We start from the raw sequence: 26808 nt of genomic DNA, 5'->3' as shown, positions 1-26808 counted from the left end.
TCTGCGCCTTACTTTGTGTACAAACCCAACGTGTTTGTCCACTAGTAATCCGTTTCCTATTTGTTCACACAAGGGTTGCTCTGCTTTTACTTTCCTGTGTCTGTCCATAGCTGTCCTTTCCGTGTATGCCTTTAGCTGCTCTTCTGCCCCAGTGCACTACCTCTTTAGGATATTCAGTGACCTCAAGGGGTGTCCCAACCAGAGTCCTGATCAGACCCGCCCAAAACCGTGACAGATATGCTTGCAATATTTACACTTTTCAGAGCTATTGTAAATAGTCTGTCATTGTTTTAAAGTTCCAGCATGGCCACCATATTTAGAACCAACATGCTAGCCAACTTCTAGTGGGAAATACAACTATACAGTATGGACAACAACATTCCATATCGGTCTCCAGATTTAGGGGAAGTGGCCATGCAGGATATGGAGCACTGCAGATGAAATGAGCAGCAAACAAGTGACCCGTTAGTACTGCCCGGAAGAATGTGGTATTGTCTTATAAAATATTAAAATGAAAAGAGAAGAAGCAAATAAACAAAAGGGTGGCTATGAAAGGAGAAGATTGAAATCTAAATGGCCAACCAGCATGACACTGAAACTTACTCAATTTTAGGTGGATGTACACAGTTGATCAGAAAATACCGCCATTTACAGGGCAAAAAAAGCCAATGACTGATGTGGACTGAACTATTACCCATGCAGTACACTGTCAATGATGAAAGCAGAGTGTAAATGACAATGATGAAAGCAGAGTGTAAATGACAATCAAAAAGACCAGTGGCAGAACAGAGCTGAACGAAATGCGCTATATATATGTGTATATCCTACTGGCAGTCACTAGTAGGTAGTTACAATTAGGACCCAGTTCCAGTAGAAAAAGCGTTTTTTGATTTGCCTATAACTTTGGCTGTTTGACGAATCTTCACGAAATTTACCAAATAATTTGCCCTGCTGTATCTTATTGTGCATGGTAAGTTTCAGGGTGATTCGGCAAGCTGGAGACGAGAAAAAGGGGTAGGGTCAAAAAAGTGTACCATGTTAATTCCTATAGGGATTTTGATCCCAACTGCAGCCCAGACCACTGGACAGACTTACACTAAATTCGGGAGAAAGGTAGGTCTTGGTCCAGAAAGTGACCCTTTTGTTATTTGGTGTAAATCCGTTCAGTAGTTTGAGATATTAAAGGAAAAATACATTTGTATATCTGGCAGTTGATGCTCGGATATGCTTTGATTGGCCAATTTAAAGGAGACTAGTCAATCCTGATTGGATGGTGACAACCTGGACAATGTGTTTTGGCAGCCATTACAAGGCTCAGGGACTTGGACCCTTTGTCCTGAAAATGAATTAAAAAAATATGTAAGTGGGCATGGTGAGCACACCCAGACCCAAAAGAGAATATATGCAAAGAGCATATATGGGGGTCCCAAATGGACCCCCCCACCCCCTTTATTATCTGGCTACATGGACAACATGTTGTGGCATCATTTACAGTACTCTGGGGCATGGTCCCCATTGAAATTCATTGTAGTGAATGGCAGGTTTTGAGGACCACTAAAAGGAGAACGTAGAAAGGGTGATAACAGATGTTAGTTAGTTACAATATAAATGATTTGTTGATGGTACCATACTAATTTTAGGAATTGTGGTGTTCTCCAATGTGATTTTACCATATGAAAAAGCCTTCTGCTGGGATTTCATCAATCACGTTTGACCAAAAACTGTATTCTCATGATTTTCCCTTAGAGGTTATGAAATGTGCTCCAGAAGCTAAAATGAGAGCATATTTTCTGTAAATTCAGACTACCTTTCTCAGCCATATGAGAATGAAGTCTGACATTCTCAGTAAAACATGTACTTCCAACAGGATCAGCCTAACAGTTGCTTCCATTGTGTTCTAAGGCATCTTCCCAGAGTGTTCTAAAGAACAACTAGAGCGCTAACAGCCTTACTTATGACAAAAGTGTGGCACACCTGAAGCCACCTTGATTGATTCAAACTAGCTAAGCTTAATACATTTAATTTAGAAAGGAACAAAATGAGGGGGTTCATTTTGTCATAGAAATGATACTTAGTGCTGTAGAAAGAAAAATTAGAACACATTTTAAGTGAGTTCTCAAATATCTTCCTCTTCTATTTCACTCCCTGGTGATCAACAGTTTACTACAGTGTTCTAGTGAGAAACTAGAGTGCTAATAGTCTGAATTTATGCCATAAGAGTGGCACATCTGAACGCCATCTTGATGGAATCGAAGTGGAAAACTGAAAGCATTTTTTACTTGCAGTGAATAAGGAGATTCATACCAAATAGGTCTTGCATGATGGGCACCAGAGGGGAAAAAAGATCCCAAATGTTGCACAAATATCACCCAAATGGAGCCCAAGTATAGGCCAATGACAGAAGTGTGCAAAACACTTATTTTTTTTGTTTTGTTTGTTAAAAGTGCTTAGTCGCTATTTGAAAACTCAGAAAATATGTCCTCATTTTAGATTTTTAGAGCACTAACCATAATTTCTATGGGACTAAGACCCTCTCATTTTTATAATTTCTAAAGGAAATGCTTTAGGTATTATGGTTTTGATTACATCAAGATGACGTCAGGCGTGTCACACTTTTGTAGTAAATATATAACATAGAATGTTAGCAATCTAGTTGTTCATTAGAATACTGTGGGGAGGCAGGGGTCAGGGGCAGTCACTCGGATAATTGAGGGCAGGGAGGAGGGTGCAAAGGCAACAAGTTGACCAAGCACGGCAGGCAGGAGGGGCAATGGCAGGGGCAGGACAATGGGCCATGGAGGGCAGGGAAATGAGGGGTAGGGGCAACAAACCAACCATGCAGGACAGGCAAGAGAGGCTGCGGCAATAACACAGACCATTGAGGGAAGAAGGAAGAGGCAGTGGCAGTACAACTGATGTAGTTGAGGTTTTAGTAGTGATGACGCGGAAATGAAGGTTTTACATTTATTAGCGCATAAACGTAGTGCTGCAATAATCAAGTGTGACTTTAACCAAACTAATAAAGATTGTACGGGGACAAAATGTGCCCTCAGAGTAGTTCGCCAACATTTATAAGCGTACTTTATATATCGTGATGTATTAGAATTGTATTAATCTGACATAACCGTAAACGAGTGCCATGATTTGCTTGTTTGAAATGTTTTAGCTTAGCATAACTTTAGTGGAGGCTTCGGCCTAGTTGCCTTGTCTCACGGTTTAGATGCTCGTGTTTTTCTAATGTGCTAATAAACGTGTATTTCTGCTTGAAGCTGTACTTTTCCAGTGAGATCGGTTCACATGCTTATCTTTAAGGTTTCGTGCCAGCCTGGCATCTTCTTCTTTGCTCCAAGGTCAATCTGCAGGTGCGGACAATGGAAGCTCTGAAAGTGAGTTAATTGGTAAAATATGTTGCAACTTACGTTCCCGACTCCAAGGATAATGTATGCCTAGGTAGAAGCTTGAGAACTGTTGTTTTTGATTGGACAATTTGAAGCCAACCTATGAACCCTCCAATGGAAGACCCTACTGGATTTGAACTGTTGTTTATTTAAACCCGGTGCACGAGAAGAAAGCAGCCATTACCCATCGGACATTACAGCCATTAGCCATTGCAGCCATTTTTAGCCCGATACCCGCCATTTTGCAGGACATTGCAGCCATTATGGCCCATCTTGCCGACTTCGTCATTTTGCCATCTTCTACGATGCCAATTGATGTCCGATGCAATATTGAATGAGACTTTGATGCTTTCTCTAATCGAGAGAAAGAGACTTAAGAAATTCTTGCCCTAGAGACTTTAACTTTGAACTGCCCCTTTGCATGAAGTAGTGGTTTATCTTGCCGCCGTGAGGCAATTGCCCCGTCCACCTTGCCCCTTTGCCCAGTCCCATGCTGATCGAGAAACCGGTACCTGTGAGACGAAGACTTCCTTGAATGCTGATTGTAATTGGTAAATATGAAAGGAAAATGTACAATTGCATTGTGTTTCTTTTAGGTAACCAACTGCTGATTTTGATAAGAGCCCTAGCTAGGAGTTTCCTAATTTAATGTTGCTAAATTGTTTTTGCATGAAGTCCCACATGCAGATGCTAATTCGAGGTTAGATGAGGAATCATTGGTGCACGATGCAATTTGAGACCTTGTTATGCTGACTAATGTATTCAATTAGCTCATTACAGATTATAGTTTTAGTGGTTTGCGTTGCTATTATCGAATGCATTGTTATTCAAATACTGCATAGATTGCATCTTTTCCGCCGTTATGGACAGCTATTAATGTTCATTTACATATATCAATTGGTGTTGAGACACATCTATATTGTGCTAGCTTTGTTAATATAGGGAAATAAATTCATTAACTTTGAATAAACTGGTGTGGTTATTCATGGCCGAAAGGTCATGGTTCGCCGAAATGTTTTCTGGATTAATTGTTAAGTGTTATGTTGATCAGGGTATTGCTTATGTTTGTTATTGATTAGATTAAATTGATTGATTGATCTCGGGTGAAGAGAGTCCCACTTAGTCAAAAGATTCATCGACCCGAAGAGCGTCCAAACACAGGTAAATTATTAGGAAGGAACGCTCTATCAGTAGATGGTAGCAGAGGATGGTTCCGACTTTTGAGACCCCACTCGAGAGGTATATGGTGTTGAATTAGATTTTTCTTGGGTAAAGCAGATTGAGAGAATGATGATGCCCTAAGTCCCCCGCGACTTTCCCGGGATCTCGGAGCTTGCGAATGGAGAGAACGGAGGTGTGAAATCGGCGTTGGCGGTACTAGTGACGGTATGAGTGAAGTCAGGGTTTTGCGCTTGCACAGCTTATTGCCGCAGATTGTTTGAAAAGGTTGCGAGGATTTTAGAGAATAGCGGAGGTGCGACTCCGAGGATTTTAGAGAATAGCGGAGGTGTGACTCCGAGTGTGAGAGTAGGGAAGTCGAACTTCATGTGCAGGTGGCGCTTTGTGCAGAAAAAGGTCCACGTGGTTGTTGTTGTTGAGACGGGCCCTGCGAGGTCAAGAGACTCTGGAGTATGTTGAAAAGTGTATGAGACACTTGTTTTATGTTGTGGTCTGGTCGGTTTAGTAGGTTGACCGGGCGTGGTCAACAAGTCGGTACGTGTGTTAAGGGAGTGAAAGAAAACTTCGACTTCGGGCTTTGACAAATTCTAAGTGCACTAGAATAGATCATTGACAAGTTGAGAGCAGAATCTGCGGGTCAGATTTGCTTGCGAAAGTGGGGACTGAGAAAGATGGAATAACTGCCGAGGCTAGTGAAAAATCCCTAAGGTCCTGAAGCGATTGTGTTACCCTTCCTGTAGTAAACCGACAGATCTGTTTTATTATTTTTTTTTGGTTGCTCGCGATACATGCCAGAAGTTGTTACGAGAGGAGCTGAGTGAAGGAGGACAAGCCGCGAGGCTTTGTCAGCCGCAGTGTGTGTGAGTGTGACGTCACTAGGAGCCGCGCTGGGATATGTTGGTTGCAAAGAAGGGTCGCGCACGGATTGGACGCAGTCCGTGGGGCTCGATTGGAAGGGGAAAGGCAAGCGAAGAGTATTCCGGGAATTAAAGTCACTTATTGGTTACAAACTTTGTGAAATAAAAGACGAGAAAATGAAATTTTTTAAAGCATTAAAGAGTGCGATGAAGGGGGAGTCTTACATTAAAGCAAGCGTAGGAGAGGAGACGCCACCCGAAGGTACACCAGCTTACATTGTAATGGAGGAAAAAGGGGTAGCTCCGTGCCTTTGGCTAAAACAATGACACAAGCTGACAGAGAAACATGGGAGCGTAGCGTTCCCGATCCATGGGACATTCAATATAAGGATCCTAGAGAATTTGAGATTTGCAATGTACGACATGAAGGTACCTCCAAGGCCAGCACAGTTTGAGGCTCTAGCGATTTGGGAACTAATGGCTAGACAGCAACAGCAAAATAAGTTCGAGACCAGGATAAGAAAGGTAGAAAAGACACTAGCGGATGCTAGGTGGGATAATGCACAGAAGGTGTGGAGGTCAGATGTATTGCAGGGGATAAAATTATTTCCCGCAATTACTAAGGAAGAGGAGGTGACAGGCAAGAAAGTTACCTGTAAGACAAACAGGAGGTGTTCCAAAGATAGAGAGGACGAGGAAAAGTTAAGGAGAGAAGAGGAGTTAGAGGATGAGGAGTTAATAATGCAATTGCTGAACGACCGTCCACCACCTTATGCAGAGAGTGGATGAGGTCCAAGTACCAGTTCTGCCCCTCAGGCACCGGTACAGAATAATGAAACCCCAAGTTCAGGAACGCCATCGAGATCTAAGGACCCGAGTTTACTGTTCACCCCGCAGATTAGGAGAATATACCCAGATGTGCCTATATTGAAAACAGCAGAAAATTATCAGCCGCAGGTCCCAAGGTACTACAGCAGTGACAACAGTACGGGAATGACCCTAGATCCAACTGTAATGGGAGTACAGAATTGTCGCAACCCAACATTGGCACAAGCTGAATCAACCCAGTTTTTGATGCCTCAAAAGCAGATGCAGGGGGGAACCGCACATGCTCAGACGACGGGGAGTCAGATGGGCATGCCGGCAATGATGCCCCATAGTGTGGGAATGAACATGCCTCAGAACATGGGGAATGGACAAAACGCAGATGCGATATCCCTACCCATTACTGTAGGTCCACCGGTACCTTTGTACATTCAGCCTAATTCAGGTATGAGCGGTCAAGGATCAATGGTGCAGAGTGGGATGGAAAGGAGGTGCATTCAAAACACTCCAGAGACAACTCCGATAGCGGCTCTGCCAACTGGATCTGGGTCCTTGATGGAGTTCAGTCCCATATGTGCTCAGTCAACAGTGGTGAGGTCGAGTCCCCCACTGATGATACCGCTATCATCGAACACTGAAAAGTTGCCGCAACCATCAATGGCAGTCGATGTAAATGCTGCACTGATGGGGTTGAATGCGCAACAGCTGACACAGTGGTTCAACAGTCTGAATTCCACACAAGGCTCAGCCAGTGGGAAGGGAGAAGACTATCTGAATAGGGTCAGGTTGAACATGGAAGCAGAAGAATTGGTGGAAGGGACTATGGGGGTGAATAGGTTAGAGTCCTACTCGGAAGAAGAGCTGAGGTATCTATGTCCCAGGATTACGAGAGAAGTGAACAAGGTACATAGAAGGTTGCAAGAAATAGCTGACAAAAACGGGGTTGAGATAGACAAGACAAAACACTTGAGCAGGAGCTATAGATTGGATTTCGGGACCACAGACTTTGAACACATGAGGTCAGCAGGCATGAAGACACACCTTAGAGAATTGCTGCAGAGTGCACAAGTGTGGAGGTGCTTAGACAAATGGGAAAGCAGATGGGTAAAGAGAAAGGAAAAGAGGAAAGACAGTGTCCCAGAGCACAACGAGAAAAGACCACAGAGTAGTGATGCAATAACCATGTTACCAATGAGGGAGACGGCAGGGGGAAAATTAATACATGTACCGTGGCACAGGAGCGACATTCAGGGCCGGATTCCAACTTTGGAGGACGGTGTTAAACCGTCCCAAAAGTGGCGGATATACCACCTACCGTATTACGAGTCCATTATATCCTATGGAACTCGTAATACAGTAGGTGGTATATCCGCCACTTTTGGGACGGTTTAACACCGTCCTCCAAAGTTGGAATCAGGCCCTCAGTCTTTTACGGATGATTTTCCCAAACTAAGAGAGAAACCGATTGAATGGTATCAACAGACTGATAGGTTTGTGAAGCTTGCAAAATGTCTCTGGGAAGACCTGAACACCCTCTTTGAGATTGTGGTTCCGGCAGATTTGTGGGAGGATTGCAAAAGGGCTGTAGGTTGGCCGACAAGTGAACCAGAGAGAGACAGGGATACGGGTGCACCATCACCTATGGTGATGAGCTTGTACTATAAGGTGATTGAGCATTTGAAGACGAAAGTTGCCTCGAAAAATGTGGATTGGCAGAAGATTGATCGAACTGCCCAAGAGGCTAAAGAGTCGATTCATGGTTACTATGAGAGGTTGTTGAAGGCGTTCAAGAACTACAGTGGCACGGAAACAATAGAGGCGAAGGACATGCTTCATTTTGTGTTTAGATTTGTGGAAGGGCTGAGACCAGAGATAAGTCAGATGATAAAGTCGCATTTGATTTGTTGGCAGTCGAAACCTATTGATGAGGTGTTGAATTATGCGAAATACTGTAGCGATGAAATTGAAGTGAAACAGAAAAGGTTGAAGGAGAAAGTGATGATGATGCAACTTAAAGCAGCTCAGACAGGTCTGCAAGGGTTGCAAGGGTTCCAACAGCAGATACCGCAGCCGCAGGGAAATATGGTGTTTCAGCCACAGGCGAGAGGCAGAGGAGGTTTTGGGAGTAATGGTCCAGATTTGAACACTGTTGTAATTCCGAATGGTGTGCAGGCAATGAAAAGGGTGATGCCGTGTCACGTGTGCGGAATCGTCGGTCATTGGAAACGCGAGTGCCCGATGGTGGTGCAGGAAGGAGCAGGTGTTGGTCAGCAAAACAATGATGTCAATGCATTCCAGACAATGAGGGGACCGAAAATGAGAGGTCCAAACCCAAATTTTCAGACCATAAATCAGCTGCAGGGATTACAGCCCATGCAACCGCAGCAGATGCAGATGCCCCGTATGCAGATGACGCAAATGCAGCCAATGCAACAGCAGTTTCCCATGGTACCTAATCAGCAAATGCAAATACCTTTGGCACCAGTGAGTCAGCAGCAAGTGATGGTTCCTCCACAGGTCTCGGGTCAGGTAATGAGTACAAATGGCACCGTACAACAGTTCCCATTACACAGTGAGAATGGAATAAACAATGTATGGGAGAGTGAAAGTTCAGATGAGGAGGGAAATTGTGTGCTTGCAGCATCCTTGGAAGTTGATCAAAAGGGTCCATATGTGGAGGGAAGAGTTATGGGTCATAGCGTTTCATTCTTGGTCGACACAGGAGCCACACGTTCAACTGTTAGGAGTATTGAAGTACCAAATTTGCCACTCTCAGGGAGAACAGTCCAAGTGGTGGGAGTAGCAAACAGGCACCTGACGAACCCAATCACAGATCCAGTACCAGTCACAATTGGTAACTATCAAGGGTCACATAAATTTGTGGTATGTGACTCAAGCCCGATAGCACTGTTAGGGAGAGACCTATTGTGCAAATTGGGATGTTCGATTATGTGTTCGAACGATGGAATTAGAATTCAGACGAGCAGTGATGGGGAAGAAGAGGACAGTGTAGAAGGGGATGAGATGGAAACTGTCGATGAAAAATATCCTCTGATTAACCTTTTTCCAATGATAACTGAAGAAGATATTCCAGCTGAATTACGAGAAACAGTCGGAAAGGAAGTGTGGGATATGACAGGAAAAGAGGTGGGATTGATGAAAGGAGTAGAACCAGTGAAAGTGACTGTAAAACCCAATGTAATCTTTCCCCAGACCCCACAATACCACATGGCACAAGACACCCTCATGAAAGTCGCCCAACTCATGGACGAGTTTGTAAAACAGGGAGTACTGAAAGAAGTGTTAAGCAGTCCATGTAATTCACCAATCATGGGATTAATAAAGCCGAGTGGAAAAGTCCGAATAGTGCAGGACTTGAGGAAAATAAATGACATCATAATTAAATGCTGCCCTGTCGTACCAAATCCAGCTGTGATAATGTTTCAAGTCCCTTGCGATGCCGAGTGGTTCTCAGTCATTGACTGGTCACAAGCATTCTTTTCGGTGCCTCTTCATGAGGACAGCCAATTTCTCTTTTGTTTCAAATTCTTAGACAGAGTTTACAGTTGGTGTCGAATTCCTCAAGGGTTTTCGGAGTCACCGTCAATTTTCAATCAGATTCTAAAGAAAGACTTGGAAGCATTAGAATTGCCATTCGAGTCAACCCTAGTACAGTACATCGATGACTTACTGATTGCATCTAAGACAGAAAGTGGCTGCACAGCCGACACCATTGCCCTACTGAACCATTTGGGAAGGAATGGACACAAGGTGTCTCCTTCAAAGTTGCAGTTCTGTCAGAAGAAAGTAAAATACTTGGGTCATCAAATAGAGAAAGGGTCACGGAGAATAATGAAGGAAAGAACAACAAGTGTACTTCAAATGAGTCCACCAAAGACGAGGAGGGAGGTGAGGAAGTTTTTGGGAATGGTGAGCTACTGTCGCCAGTGGATCCCCAACTTTTCAACTCTAGCAAAGCCTTTACTGAAACTGACCCAGAAGGATGCCTTGGATCAAATTGAGCTGAAAGGAGATGAGATGGATGCTTTTATTGAATTAAAAGAACGCATGTGCAGGGCTCCAGCTTTAGGTATGCCTGATTACACAAAGCCTTTCACATTGTTTTGTCATGAACGCGATGCATGTTCTTTGTCTGTCTTGACCCAAGCCCATGGTGGCATAAACAGACCAGTAGCGTATTTTTCAGCTACTTTGGATCCGGTCGCAGCAGCACTGCCAGGGTGTTTGCGCGCCGTAGCAGCAGTTGGTATCAGCCTCACTCAGAGTGAAGGAATAGTGATGGGACACCCATTAACAGTCATGGTCCCTCACTCAGTTGAGATACTTTTGACCCGCTCCCGAACGCAACACATGACTGGAGCAAGACTCACAAGGTATGAAACAATAATTTTGGGCTCACCGAATGTGCAGCTGAAAAGGTGCACTACGTTGAATCCAGCAACCTTGCTTCCCGGTGAAAATGCTGAAATTGAGAACGCTGAAGACGTCGAGCACGAATGTCTTCAGGTGACTGAATTTTGCACAAAACCTCAACCTGACATGAAGGATACTAAGCTTGATGAAAATGACCAAATTGTTTTCGTTGATGGGTCATGTTTAAGAGATGCATTGGGAATATTGAAAGCAGGATATGCTGTATGTACTGTAACAGGTGTCTTGGAAGCGTCCTGGCTTCAAGGAGTCTATTCCGCACAAGTAGCAGAGCTTGTAGCCCTTACAAGAGCATGCCAACTGTCTACATTGATGAAGGTTACCATTTACACTGATAGTCAGTACGGGTTTGGAATTGTGCACGACTTTGGGCAACTATGGTCACAGAGAGGTTTCCTGACCTCTTCAGGGTCCCCAGTGAAAAACGGGGAGAGAATAAGGGAATTGTTACACGCCATTCAGATGCCAGCCGAAATTGCAGTGGTAAAGTGTAGTGCTCATACAAAAGGACAGGACTAGGTTTCTCTGGGAAATGCATATGCGGATCAAGTCGCAAGATTTTGTGCCTTGAACTGTATATTGCTCAGGGATGAATGGAATTTAATAAGTGAACCAGAACTCGAACCAGCTGAAGCATTTGCCTTGAAGGTCGTAGATACAATGGATGAACTAAAAGCATTACAGAATAGCGTCAGGGAGGATGAAAGAGTTTCCTGGATTAAGTCACAATGTACAAAGAGACCAGATGAGTTATGGGTTTCAAATGAGGGAAAATTTGTTTTACCAAATAGTCTCTTATCGCAGCTAGCGCGGTTCTATCATGGGCAGGCTCACCTAGGGAGAGATGCCATGATAAGATTGTTCAAAACTGATTGGTTTAACCCCAGATTCCGTCAAGTTGCAGAAGCAATTTGCCATCGATGTGTCATTTGCCAGCAGATGAACCCAGGAAAGGGAACGGTTGTGAACATGAGCCACATTGGCAGGGCGAGTGGCCCGTTCAGCAGAATGCAGATGGACTTTATTGAGATGCCTGTGCATGGAGGTCTGAAGTATGTGTTGGTGATTGTGTGCATTTTTAGTCACTGGATTGAAGCATACCCCACACGTAGAAATGACAGCCTTACAGTTGCAAAACTATTGTTGAGGGAGTTGATACCACGTTTCGGATTCCCGATCTCTTTAGAATCAGATAGAGGAAGTCACTTCAATAACGAGGTGATAAAGTTACTTTGCGCAGCGCTGAACATTGAGCAAAAACTGCATTGTAGCTATCGCCCTGAAGCCTCAGGACTGGTGGAGCAGATGAAGGGTACACTGAAATCAAGAATGGCAAAAATATGTGCATCGACAAATTTGAAATGGCCTGACGCATTGCCTTTGGTGTTAATGTCAATGAGAAACACCCCTGACAGAAAGACTGGATTGTCCCCGCACGAAATTCTCATGGGCAGGGCCATGAGACTTCCTGCAGTTCCCGCAAACGCGCTTTTGAATATTACAGATGATATGGTGTTAGACTACTGCAAAGGTCTGGCTGACGTGGTTCGCTCTTTCTCTCACCAGGTGGAAGCAACCACCTTGCCACCGATCCAAGGTCCAGGACACACACTGAAAGCAGGTGACTGGGTCGTGATAAAGAAGCACGTGAGGAAGTCGTGTCTGGAACCCCGTTGGAAAGGCCCTTTCCAAGTGATCCTGACGACCACCACCGCTGTGAAGTGTGCGGGAGTTCCCAACTGGATTCACGCCAGTCACACAAAGAAGGTGTTGTGTCCCACAGATGAGGAAGTTGAAGCGCTGAAACTGCCAGTAACTGATAACACAGTGCCGAGCGCTGAGACAGAGCAAAACAGAACTAGAAGCGAACAGGCAGAAACAGGAGAGAGAGAAATATTCTCTGAGGACGAAACAGATTCGCTTGGGGAAGACCAAGGAGAAACCTCAGACAGCGACGAAGCAGCTGAAGGTGACAAAGAGCCTGAAGCAGCTGAAAGTGATAAAGAGCCTGAAGAAAGTAACGGTGACGAAGGGCTCGAAAGAGGTGAAAAAGCAGGAGAGCCTGATCAGAGGAGGGCTTTCCCAGAAGCAGACGGTACAGAAAAAGAAAAGAAAAACCTTATTGACTCCCCAGAAGGAGGGGACAAGGTAAAACAGGACGAAACTGTTCAAAGTTCCTCAGAAGAGATCGCAGGTCCATCAAGTGGACACAGTGCAAAGAAAAGACCAAGTATATCACCAGTAAAATTAAGAACTAGAGAAAAGTTGAATGACAATGAAAGGCCAAGAGTGAAAGAGAAAAGAAAAGAAGTCTCTGTCGTGGTACCAACCTCAAGTGAAGAAAAAGACTTGGCCAAAGAGGAAAGTACCAGTGAGGCAGAATCGAAGAGAGATGCAAAATTGAAAAGGAAAAGGATACCAAACAGGAGATATTCCGGTCCAGAATGGGCATATGCAATCAATGACGATTGGACTGACGAATTTGTATCTCTTAGCCTCGAGAACGAAGAAGAAGAGATACCAATAGAAAAGAAAAGTTTTATGGACACTGTTGATTGAAAGGGTGATAAATGACATTGCTTGCTATAATCTAACGCGATACAACCAGCTGAGACATTGCTAAACCGGATGAGACATTTGCTAACTTGATAAGACTTTGATAACCTGATTGACTCTTAAACTCGATTTGAGACAACGTTGCTAACTTGAAAAAAAAAAAAAGGCTGAGTTATTGCCGAATTGAGACAAACGCTGCTAACCGATAAGTGACTGGGCTCCTGAAGAAAACTGTGTGAACATTGCGCTCGTTCAGCTTTGTAACCAATTGCTAAATCGTTTTCTTTATAAGTGCTTCCAGCTCTCTGATTCTATACAGATCATGGCTACACAAAACAGTAGAGTGAAATATTGTAAATATGCGTGTATAGGCTTGATAACTGCATGTGTACTAATAATAATGGCAATAGTGCTTGCAACACGTGGAAAGGGTGAGAATGAGAAAATTGATGCTTCTACTTTTGCTCCTGTTACTGTCACTGAACTAACTGCATTGAAAAGACTAGAATTAGATGAGAGACACTTGCATGATAAGAAGGAACTTTCGTATAATGTTTTCTATCGCCTACTAACAGAATATGTTGAGACTATGGATGCGAAAGATTGTTATGTGTGCACACAGATACCGACATCGGTAAAGGAAGGGGTGACTTATCACCACATGCCTCTTACATATGGGATTACATGTAGTATAGTAACTTCTAGATTTTATGGTCAAACTAACATACAGTATTTTTACTCAAATTATGATGTTACCTTTGCATATGTTTCTATAATAACGCAGCTAAGCCAGATTGCTAAAGATTGGGATGCTAAGTTAATGAGGGAATTTTTCGAGCCAATGCAACCTTTTGAAACAGCTCACGCACATAGGGAAAACCTTACATGCTCACTCACTGCAGTAGAAATAAGCTTTTTAGATCGCACAGATGATAGAAGGGCACAAATGAATGCGAAATTAGAAAAAGAGCTAAGTAAGAGGACTTCAGTAGACAATTATGCTTTTGCCGCAATAAAAACACAAGGGAGAATAGCATTAGATGCTTGGCATGTAGGGAAATTTTGTATATATCGTGGTGAATCTTATTATGATAACATTTTTGTGGGAGCGAGTGAATGTAAACATACGTTTATCTTTAAGGCCAAATGGACATTCATGCTGAACGGACTTGACCCTGTCATACCTGGGGTATATTACATTTGTGGGCATAATGCCTATTATCGTCTTCCAAAAGGGTGGTGGGGGAGATGTTATTTGGGTATAGTGTTCCCAAAGGTTTATCAACTGGATGACCTATCGATGATTCCAAAGACGTCTGGATCTCATCGTATCCAGAAAAGAGAGACCGCAGCTGCTGTGGTAGGAGATATATTTGGAGCCAGGATTCCTTCATTGGGAGTTGTGTTGAATTCCATCAAAATAAGAAAGTTGTCTACTATAGTGGATAACATGTTGACAAAGTTTTCAGGTGCTATGATCCTGATGGATGCTGAACTTGCAGCAGAAAGAGCTATGACTCTTCAAAACAGGCTTGCCTTAGACATTCTTTTAGCAAAGGATGGCGGCGTTTGCAAAATGCTTGGTGCGCGTCACTGTTGCACGTATATACCTGACAACAGTGTAAAGATTAAAACAATGCTGGCTAATCTAACAAAAGAGAGTGCAGACTTGAAGGAATTGAAAGAACCAGGAGTTTGGGAGAAGGTTGGAAAAGGAATTGCTTCAGTGGGAAATTGGCTTGGTGGCATTTGGAATGGAATATTACTCAAAATAATACAGGGAATACTAATAGTACTAATTTGCATCTTTGGGATTTGGGGAATAAAAAGGGGAATAATAATGATAATGGAAAGAATTAAGAGAAGGAAGGAAGAGAAAATGATGAAAAGAATGGCAGAAGAATACAAAGAAAGAACAAGGGGAACTAAAAGGAAAAGAGAACTGACAGAATTTTAGTGGAATAAAATTTGTGGGAATAGTTTTGTGTGATGACAAGTAGTCATCAGAGGAGGGATTGATGACGCGGAAATGAAGGTTTTACATTTATTAGTGCATAAACGTAGTGCTGCAATAATCAAGTGTGACTTTAACCGAACTAATAAAGATTGTACGGGGACAAAATGTGCCCTCAGAGTAGTTCGCCAACATTTATAAGCGTGCTTTATATATCGTGATGTATTAGAATTGTATTAATCTGACATAACCGTAAACGAGTGCCATGATTTGCTTGTTTGAAATGTTTTAGCTTAGCATAACTTTAGTGGAGGCTTCGGCCTAGTTGCCTTGTCTCACGGTTTAGATGCTCGTGTTTTTCTAATGTGCTAATAAACGTGTATTTCTGCTTGAAGCTGTACTTTTCCAGTGAGATCGGTTCACATGCTTATCTTTAAGGTTTCGTGCCAGCCTGGCATCTTCTTCTTTGCTCCAAGGTCAATCTGCAGGTGCGGACAATGGAAGCTCTGAAAGTGAGTTAATTGGTAAAATATGTTGCAACTTACGTTCCCGACTCCAAGGATAATGTATGCCTAGGTAGAAGCTTGAGAACTGTTGTTTTTGATTGGACAATTTGAAGCCAACCTATGAACCCTCCAATGGAAGACCCTACTGGATTTGAACTGTTGTTTATTTAAACCCGGTGCACGAGAAGAAAGCAGCCATTACCCATCGGACATTACAGCCATTAGCCATTGCAGCCATTTTTAGCCCGATACCCGCCATTTTGCAGGACATTGCAGCCATTATGGCCCATCTTGCCGACTTCGTCATTTTGCCATCTTCTACGATGCCAATTGATGTCCGATGCAATATTGAATGAGACTTTGATGCTTTCTCTAATCGAGAGAAAGAGACTTAAGAAATTCTTGCCCTAGAGACTAACTTTGAACTGCCCCTTTGCATGAAGTAGTGGTTTATCTTGCCGCCGTGAGGCAATTGCCCCGTCCACCTTGCCCCTTTGCCCCGTCCCATGCTGATCGAGAAACCGGTACCTGTGAGACGAAGACTTCCTTGAATGCTGATTGTAATTGGTAAATATGTAAGGAAAATGTACAATTGCATTGTGTTTCTTTTAGGTAACCAACTGCTGATTTTGATAAGATCCCTAGCTAGGAGTTTTCTAAATTAATGTTGCTAAATTGTTTTTGCATGAAGTCCCACATGCAGATGCTAATTCGAGGTTAGATGAGGAATCATTGGTGCACAATGCAATTTGAGACCTTGTTATGCTGACTAATGTATTCAATTAGCTCATTACAGATTATAGTTTTAGTGGTTTGCGTTGCTATTATCGAATGCATTGTTATTCAAATACTGCATAGATTGCATCTTTTCCGCCGTTATGGACAGCTATTAATGTTCATTTACATATATCAATTGGTGTTGAGACACATCTATATTGTGCTAGCTTTGTTAATATAGGGAAATAAATTCATTAACTTTGAATAAACTGGTGTGGTTATTCATGGCCGAAAGGTCATGGTTCGCCGAAATGTTTTCTGGATTAATTGTTAAGTGTTATGTTGATCAGGGTATTGCTTATGTTCGTTATTGATTAGATTAAATTGATTGATCTCGGGTGAAGAGAGTCCCACTTAGTCAAAAGATTCATCGACCCGAAGAGCTTCCAAACACAGGTAAATTATTAGGAAGGAACGCTCTATCAGTAGTCAACCTCATGCCGCGAAAGTCATCAATATGTGACAGTTTATGCCCAAAGTTAGTAATTGTTTAAACGTAGAAATTGCTTTGAACCATCTTTATTAATGTGTGTTATTTTACACTGAAGAGTTCAACATAGGTGGTGTTTGAATTAAATCACACGTTTGCAAGATTTAAATGATATGATGGTATAATTTAGGCCATAGATTAACAGAATGCATTGAAACAGTATTGAATTTCGAATGATTTGAAAATGCGTGCAAAAATGAAAGATAAGTACATCTAATGAACTGCATTAACTAAGTACTTTTTTTTAATTTAAAGTGAATGTAACATGCATAATAATGAAGCATTATTAATGGTGAATTCATACGTTTGCATAGTAGAGTATGATAACTAAAATGCATTAATTAAATATATTGCTTTAATTCACTTGTGTTAGCATAAGTGAGGGCTGTTAAGTTTGTAAGTCATGACTGTGCAGGAAATGCGGATTCATTTTTCATAACGTGAACTTTATTTCAGACTTTGTTCCAATGAGAAGACTAGCTTTAGTAAACGGCCCTATTGTTTAGACAGACATCGAGAGAAAGTGTAACAATGTCCTTGGAATCAGAGCATCCTGAATAGATGGACTAATAAATTATACAAATGTTTCAATCCTATGTGGAGCTACATGGATGGATGAGGTTCCCATGACCAGACATGGAAATGGAAGCAGATGTTGCAACCTGAAGTCAAGTGATCAATTACTATTGGGTGATGCCACTTCTACGTAATATAGACTGCTTTTCAGAGCAAATAAAATTGCTTTATCAACTTTAATATACTGGTGACCTGCTGGACCTGGGTCAGAGATGCTTTGCAGATTTCCTGATGCCCTGTGTTCCTGAACTTTTGCCGATGAAGAACCCTGCATGCTGAGCCCCCTAAAGAGGTATCTTCCCCTCTGCTTAGCTCTTTCAGACGACCCACGGAGACTTAAGAATTTTTCCCTAACCTTGTTCAGAAGACTCTTGATCAAGCTTATGAAATGCTGACGCTTTCTCTTTTTAGCTATCTTTTGCCCACCTTAGTTCGTATCTTTAGTATCCTTTTGCCCGAGATTTCCTTTTTCCAAATTCTTTATGCCCTTTATCTTTTGTCTTTTTCCTGCATGTGTTTCACCCCACACATGCTAATCCTTAATTTGGCCATGGTAAGGTTTTCCTTTGCTCAGCTGGAAACTGTAACTTTAATGATTTGAAACTGGCTGATGCTTGCTAAGCCTGAACAAATTTCATAACTTCAGTTGATATTATTATTGTTTTGTATTTTTCTTATTGAATCCTTAGTTGTATTAGTGTTAGTTTGCCTGAATCTATTTTGTCAACTTGGACAACCCTTGGCTATACTGTATCTTTATAATTTTGTGCTGAGAGCAATATATATGACTTTGAGTTTGTAATAAACTGTTTAACATTATTTTTGACTGGAGTTTTCCTGTACGGCCAAATGGGTCATTCTGTCTAATTTAATTGGTCTGTATTGAAATTGGATTGAATAGTCTTACCACTCCCTGTCGCATGGACCAAAGGTCTGTCAGCCTCAATGCGGATTTATTCTTATGAAAGACGAAAATGCTTCAGCACAACCATATATTCCAAACGACCTGATTCAGGCACGAGACTCCCAAAGTTTTCAAGCCCAAAAGGACTTTATTTTATCTCTCTCCTGCCTAACATTTCCTCTTTTTCAATGTAAGTCAATGGGGAAAATTAATTCCCCAGGTTTGTTTTTCAAAATCTCCCTCTTCCCAAGTTCAAAATGTTGGCAAGTATGGTACATTGGATCACAGAGGGCAGGAGGAATGGAGAAGGGATGTGGAAAACAGAGGGCAGGAGGGATGTGGACAGGGACACCAAACTGACCTTAGAGGGGAGGCATCAGGGGTTGTGGCAGCACAATACACCAGACAAGGCAAGAGGGACAGCAGTGCAGAACAACAGACCATGGAAAGCAATAGGCAGGGGACAAGGCCATGCACATGGACAACAGAGAGCAGAGGGGAAAGAGGCAAGGGCAGCAATCAGACAATACCAGAAAGACAGGAGGGACAGTAGCAGCATAACGAACCATGAAGGACAGGCGGTAGGGGGCAGGGACATGACAATGGACCATACAAGTCAGGAGGGAGGGGATAGGGGCCTTCACATGGAAAACAGAGGGCAAGGGGCCAGGGCAGGAGCAGCAAGCTGACCATGGAGGACAAGCGGAATGGGCCCTGGAAGCACATCACACAGTGGAGGGCAACAGTGAGACCATAATGGCATAAACACAGACAACAGAGGGAGGGTGGCAGGGGCTCTGGGGCAGCAAGCTGATCACACAGTCCTGGTGAAAGGGGCTGTGGCAGCACAGAAGACCATGTGGGGCGAGAAGGGCTAGCGGCTGCACAACAGTCATGTTGGGCAAGGTGGAGCGGCCGGGGGCATGCACAAAGGACCCTGGAGGGCAGAAGCGTCGGGTAAGGGCTGGACACAGGCGAGAGGGCAGGGAAGGCAGGAGGAGCAGTTGTAGTACTACAGAGCATGGATGGAAGAAGAGAATAGCAGCAAAATAGACCATGGAGTACAGGAGGGAAGGGGGGATATGGGAATAGAACTCGGACAGGTGGGATGGAGGTGGCAGGGGCAGCCATCTGACCAAGCTAGCCAGGTGGGAGGGGCAGTGGCAGCTCGATAGAACATTCAGAGTAGATAGGACGGGCAGTGGCCAGTCCATGGAAGATGGTAGGCCAACAAAAGGGAGCAGGGGCATGCACACAGACATCAGAGGAGGGTAGGGGGAGCAAACTAAGCACAGATGCTATGCAGGAGGGCAATGATGGGGCATAGAATTGGGCAACAGAGTGCAGGAGGAATTGGCAGGGACATCAAGCTAATTGGAGGGCAGTGGCAGCACATCAGACTATGCAGGGAAGGAGGGAGAGGGCTTGAGCATGGACTTGGACAACAGACAGTAGTGGGGAAGTGGATGGGGCAGAAAGGAGGGGTAATAGCAGAACAATGGCCACACAGATCTGTAATGAGAGAGCAGAGGCATAGACTTGGACAGTGGATGGCAAGGTGAGAGTGGGCAGAAACAAGCAGCTTGGGTGGGGTCAGAACTATGCCAGGCAGAGGCCCTGGGTCCAAACCCCTCCCCACCGTGCATTGCGAAGGGCATCTTACTTGAGGTTAAACAAAACCCTAGAAATTCACTGAAAAAAACAAAGGTTATAGGGACAATATAGTTAGGAAATAGAATTTAAAAAAAAGGTTACTGGGAGGTAATAGTTAGGTTCAGATTTTACATGCACAAAACCATAGAAATTCAGCTGTTATAGTTAGTTATTTCAAGTGACTATAACTTGTGCCCTTGCCATGCACTGCTAATTACCAGAGATCTTGCATCACTCATGACATCTTCTATGACATAATTGACAATATCACTGTAACATTTGTAGTAAAATTATTGGTGAGAAAACTGTGCATGGTAGCAATACCCACAGGGACACCACAGGGTGTCACTAACTTTTTGCTTCAAAATGGCGGCAGATTTGTGGTAACATTTTTTTAAAGCCCCCTCTCTCCCTGTGCTGCTGCATCGCTCTTGCTCCTGTTTTCACCTTGCTGGTTCCCCTGTTTTTTGAGTGCCTTCTCCTTTGCGTTTGCCTCATTCTCACTGCTTTGACCTTGCTTTTTTGACCATTTTTGTGCACCTTCTCCTTGCTCTTTCCTCTTTTTCACTGCTTTCTCCTTGCTTTTTTCCTGTCCTTAGCGTACCCTCTCCTTGCTTTCCCCTCTTTTTCACAGCATTCTCCATGCTTTTCCCCCATATTTTGTATGCCTTTTCCTTGCTTTTACCTCCTTTTCAATGCTTTCTCCTTCCTTTTTGCCTTCCTGTATTTTGTGTGCCTTCTCCTTGCTTTTCCTTCATATTCACTGCTTTCTCCTTTTCCCCTCATTTTTTTGAGGTTTTAATTTATTTATTTATAAAGTTTTATTAACGCAAACATGGCCCTAAAGGATATCAGAGCGCTTTACAAGTGCTAACATATTCATGGACATTACAAAGTGCAGCAGAAGGAAGAAGGTCAATAGGTAGTTAAAAGCAAGAGAATAAAAAACATGCAAGTAACCATTGAGTCGTCTCGGTCTTCATGGAGAACAGCAAGTGTTCTAGGGTAGAAATGTATTCAACAGAAGCATTTTGACTTAATTTTTAAATGATGCAGTTGATAGGATTAGTCTGATTTCAGGGGACAGGGAGTTCCAGATACTCTAGGCAAATTTCCGAGAAAGCTCAGTTGTAGGTTTTAGTTTTTTGGAATTTCTGTGCTGGTGCTTTTAGCAGATCTACAGCTGCCTGAGAGCTCTAGCTTTTCTGGCAGATACCTTGTTGTGCTGTAGTGACGGGCTTTATAGATCATGCAGGCACCTTTTAGCTGTTTCCTTGCCTCGTATGGGGGCCAGTTTAGGAGTTTCAGATCAGGAGTGATGTGGTTATTTCTTTTGGATCTTGTGAGGAGTCTTGCAGAAGAGTTCAATGAAGGCCTTAAGGGGGGAAGCTTAGAACTAAGGAGGCTGTAAAGGGTTGTGTTTCCATAGTCAAATCTGGAGATCACCAGAGCCATAGCAAGTCACTAAGGAGAAGGAATGGTTTTATTTTTCTTAGAATGCTCATTTGACAATTTGCTCCTTTAGTGGCTGAGTTGATGTGTTCCTGCATGTTTAGATTCTTTTCAAGAATTATTTCCAGTGATCATGGGGAGTCTAAAACTTGTGGAAGGCATTTAGGAGTTGTGAGTTGCTTCAACCATTCTTCGATATTGAGTGATTGCATGGGTTGGGTGATTAAGAGGAATTCCATTTGGGAGCGTTAAGATTGAGGTGGTTGTGGGTTAACCAGTTTTGGGTTTTTGCAGTGTTATGTTGAGAAAGCGGATATCTTCAAGGGAGGACAGTTTTAGGTATAATTGTGTGTCATCTGCATACATGTGATATCGAATGTTGGAAGATTTTAGAATATTTGTTAGAGGTTCCATGAATAGGTTTATAGTGTGGGATAGAGTGCTGACCCCTGAGGGATCCCTAATGTGACCACAACTGAATTGGATTGGGACTGGTTGACCTTAATTCTTTGGGCTCTGTTGTGAAGAAACGAGATGAACCATTGTAGAACTGATCCAGATATCCCAATTCTTTGTTCCAGTAAGGCAAGGATATTGTTATATTTGACACTATTGAAAGCAGAGTTCAGGTCTAGCATTTTTAGCACATCATCAACTGTGTGTGTGTGTGTGTGTGTGTGTGTGTAAGAGCTGATTTTATGGACGGAAGCCAGATTGGAATTGGTCCATGTGGTGCATAGTTGTACATGGACACATTTCTAGAGAAGCTTTGCTAGAGTAGGTATGCTGGAGATTGGACAGACGTTATTGAGGTCAACATGATCTGCTGTGGGTTTTTTCAAAATGGGGTTTACCTGCCCAGATTTTAGGCAGTCTGGAATAGTGCCTTGAAGTAATGAGGCATTTACTATCTTGACCCAGAGTGGACGTATAGACATTTTGATCTCACTGAAGACATTAGGAGGTAGAGGGTCGTAGAAGTGGTTTGAAGGTTTCAATTTTAAGAACATTGCTCTTGTCAAAGGTTTTGAATGTGCTCCACAAAATGGTGTTTTTGAAGGTTTGCCTTGGAAATATGGACGCTCATAGCTCAGACGAGGGTGGGGGTTGAAATGAGGAATGACTGGAAGATATATCATTGTTGTTAGATCACAGTCAATCTTTTTTGTTTAGTCCAGGAGGTAGGAGGCAAATTCCTTGTAGTTTGTTAGTGGTTTCAATTTGATTGTGGAAGGGTTTGTTGAATTGTAGTTTGGTGATTTTGAACAATTGTTTTGGGCGTTTCTTGCTTTGTATAGTTACTTTCTAAAGAAATTAGCTTCAAACCTCTGATGCATTTGTTGTAAATGCTCCTCAATGATCTTAGGTGCTTAAGGTGTTTAACAGATGGGTTGGATCTCCACATATGTGCCACTAGTCTTAACTTGCATCTATCTTCATTTAGTCGATCATAAAACCCTGGATTAGAGTCTTTAGTGGAAGTTCTTTTTAGCCATAGGGGAGCGACCTTGTCTAGAATGCTCATCATGGAGTTGTTGTTGTGGTCTGTAAGGTCGTGAACATCCAAAATGTCTAAAGGGGAAGGTAGGATGTATCTGCTGAGGAATGTCAGTTTGTTACAGTTCATGTTTTGTGTGCTTCTTTTCCAGTGTCTGGGTTTCTTTTTCTGTGTCTTGTGAGCTCTCACCGGTTCAGTGGTGAGGAAGGTGATGCAGTGGTGGTCTGTCCTGTCGCAGGGAACAATAGATTCAAGTTGAGTAAAGCTGGCCTTACCAATGACTAGATCTAAGGTCGAGCGTGGGTTATGTGTACAGCTGTAGGGCTGTCTCAGATTTGGGTCAGGTTGAGGTCTGCTGGGAAGGTTTTAAGGCAGTTAACTACTGGATCACCCAGGACATTCCAGTGAAGGTTGAAATCACTGAGGAGGATCTGGGTGCAATGGTGGTCCAAGTTGGTAGATATGATTTCCATAATTTGTTCAATGAATGAGAGGTTGTCATCTGGAGGGTGATAGATCATGTGCAGTTTACATATTTCTATGTAATGAAATACACTGTTCCAAAGGAGACAAAGAAAGACAGGGAGAACACTAGGAAGTCCTAATTAATAGGAGCAAGAGTCCTCACACACCCTATTGGGTGTCATGCTTAATCATCGGACGGGCTCCTCGTCAGACCGGCGCTGCAATGTCTGACGGGCACCCCCCAAAGGGGGGCTCTTTACCGGAGATCTTTTCTCGATGATGCCACAGAACCCAAATATGGGTCAGAAGAAAAATAGGAGAGATCAACAGAAAATAAAATTGGTTCAAAAACCCTCACCAAGTGTTCATTTATTCGCTGATGATGACATGAGGTCGACATGTTTCGCGTCTCTTTGGTCCAAAAGGATCCTCTGACGCTTCTTCAGGACCTAATACATTTTAAACTTCTCCAACAAAAAAACTAAATATACTCCTGCAATCTGAAACTGACAGTAAAAATGTTACCAGTCACTTACACAAGTCCAATCTGACCCGGACTTGCTGTTCCTATTAGTCACCCTAAAGATGTATAAAAAACAATTAACAATGAATAGCTTATTTACTAGAAGATCATTGTCACAATGAGTGCAAAATAACATCAATCAAACAAAATAAAAGTGACAAACTGTGCAACACAAGGTGGTAATGTTGGTGATAGCAAACCCATGCTAAATGAATGAAGATGGGCTTACCCTCCCAAGTCGGGACCGGGCTTCATGGGATCACGCAGGCCTGTGGCCAGGCTTGCACAAACTATGATCATAAAGTTGACAAAGAAACAAACAAAAAAACACACAGACCTCTATTATAATACACCTAGGGACTCAAGCCACCCTATGGCAGAGTGTGTTTAATATGTTAAATACTCATCTAAAACAGTTCCATTCATCTGCAAAAACATGCTAGCCCACCCTTAATGTTGTCATAACCACTGGTTGTAATCAAAAAGAAACAAGAAACCAGTATAAAACCGGGGTTGCTGTCTCTAATTATTAAAGGAATGTAAGAAACCTCGCTCCAGCCCCACAGAAAGTAATAGGCAGTAAGGCTGGGGATATAAAATAATCATAATGTGCACAGTATGTGCAGAGCAAACAAGCGTGTGTAAAAAATTAGGTAGTTCATTGTTAGTAACAACGGCCTTTAAAGTACCAAAACGGGAGCACACGGTTCGAAATCCGAACCCTTGGTGTCTCCCTTCATGATAACGAGCTAGCGTACATGGGAATGCCGACTCCCGACATCCGGGGGCCTTGGCATTGATTTCACGGGGACACGGCAAAGATTACAAAAAACAAACAACCCTGACACTTACTTGAGCAGTCCTGGTACGGTAAATCCGACCTACCCCTGGCCGCGCTCCGGGTGTACAGGGCACCAAGGGGTATAAATAGTCCTTCTTCCGTATGCGAGAGCAGCTGTTACTGTTCTCGTTGCCAGGAGACGCTAACAAGCGCGGCAAGTCAGGACCATCGCACGTAATGCTAGAAATGGAAAAGGGTATTGCCTCAGATCCCATTTCTTCAGAAATGTATATGGCGGCCATCTTGGAGTGGTGTTCGACCTACTAGATACTCATAGGGGCAATCATCTAATGGGCAAGAATATTCCCCCTGAGTGCCGCAGCATGGAGAATAAACAATAATTATGGTGTGGCTAATAATTCTAACTCTGTCAGTCACACAAATATTGTAAAAATTGCAAATTAACTGCCAAAAAACTCGTAATTAGCACTAACGTAGATAATGCAGGATCAGACTCTATCCATATCATACAAGCAGGAGGTAGACAGTGTCGGTTGATAGTCATTAAACTACTAGAGTGCTTCAAAGGGAAAGATTGATCCAAGGTATATCATCGTTCAACCCTTGGAGATGTGTGTTAAGTTTATGTACCCAGCGTTGCTCAATGTTCGAACTTGATAATTGCAGGTAACTCTGGTAACCCCAGCCTCTCATGGCTACTGACCCCTGTGAGGAATTCCAAGACAAGGGCAGAGGAATGTTACAATGAGGCACATGGGCGAACAAGGAGATTAATTAAGAGGCCATTTGGCCTCCTGAAAGCCAGATTTTGGTGCCTGCATCTAACAGGTGGATCCCTGTGCTACTCACCCAGGAAGTTCTGCTGGATAATCATGGCATGCTGCATGTTGCCATAAGACGCCAGGCGCCTTTTCTGCAGGAGGAGGAGGCTGGAGATGGGCGTGGGGCAGTAGTGGACCCTGGGGACAGTGAAGATGAGGAGGCAGAGGATGAGGACAACAGAACAGCTATTATACGACAGTACTTCAGTGACACACAGGTAAGTCACTGTAACTTCACTTTGCATTGACAGTTTTGTATTTGACATTGTACATGGCAGGTAGATTCTCCCACTTCTATGGCCACTTACTGTACCCTTTGGCATCTCTATTTTCAGATATCTGTGCCCCACTCTGGCACCTGGTGTGTTGACTGTAGCCAACTACAGGTCATTCCTATGTATACATTACTGTATATTTGTATTGCAGTGTATAAAACTTGTTAAACAAATACATAGTTCAATCATTTGACATACTCCATACTTGTATTTTTTCAAAGGGTGTTTATTTAAGTGCTAAGAGGTAGAAGGGGATGTGCAATGGGCTGGGGTGATGATGGAGGAAAGTCGAGGATAGAGTCCAGTCTATTTGTATCACAGGTGCATTGTCCAAGGGGGCATAGAAAGGGGAGCAATGGCAGTTCAAGGTGGACAGGGTGACAGAGTGAGACACAAGGGTGACAATCAGGAGAGTCTTATTTCCTGGTGGGGGTCTTGGCAATGTTCTCTGGCTTCTGCCTGGATCGCAGGGACCGTTTGTGGGGTGGTTCTCTTTCTGCAGGGGGAAGGGTGCTGGTGGCCTTATGTTCCTGTGCCGGGGCCTCCTGTCCACTAGAGGCAGCGGAGGTGGAGGGCTGTTCATCGGTTTGGTTAGTGTCAGGGGCCCGGTGGTGTGCCACTACCTCCCTCATGGTGTTGGCCATGTCAGCCACCACCCCTGCAATGGAGACCAGGGAGGTGTGGATGTTCTTCAGGTCCTCCCGGATCCCCAGGTTTTGTCCCTCCTGCAGCTTCTGGGGCTCCTGCAACTTGTCCAGTGTCTGGCCCATCATCTCCTGGGAATGGTGGTTTGCTTCCAGGATGTTGGTGAGTGCCTCTGACCCCAGGTCCCTGATCGTCCTGTG

At 43.3% G+C, this 26808-nt stretch overlaps 1 long non-coding RNA gene across 1 annotated transcript in view; it reads right to left on the bottom strand.

The window, feature by feature from the left end:
• Positions 1–24953, bottom strand: part of LOC138274219 (uncharacterized) — a 29522-nt gene extending 4569 nt beyond the window's left edge. The window contains exons 1-2 of the long non-coding RNA XR_011200368.1: positions 24918–24953; positions 24295–24355 (exon numbers count right to left, since the gene is read on the bottom strand). This is a non-coding gene — a long non-coding RNA (uncharacterized lncRNA). The remainder of the gene's footprint in view (positions 1–24294; positions 24356–24917) is intronic.
• Positions 24954–26808: the final 1855 nt, after the last annotated feature.

This window comes from Pleurodeles waltl, chromosome 2_2 (genome assembly GCF_031143425.1).
Source record: "Pleurodeles waltl isolate 20211129_DDA chromosome 2_2, aPleWal1.hap1.20221129, whole genome shotgun sequence".
NCBI lineage: Eukaryota > Metazoa > Chordata > Amphibia > Caudata > Salamandridae > Pleurodeles > Pleurodeles waltl.
The sequence above is the reverse complement of the archived record's forward strand: the minus strand, read 5'-3'. Positions and strand labels throughout refer to the sequence as shown.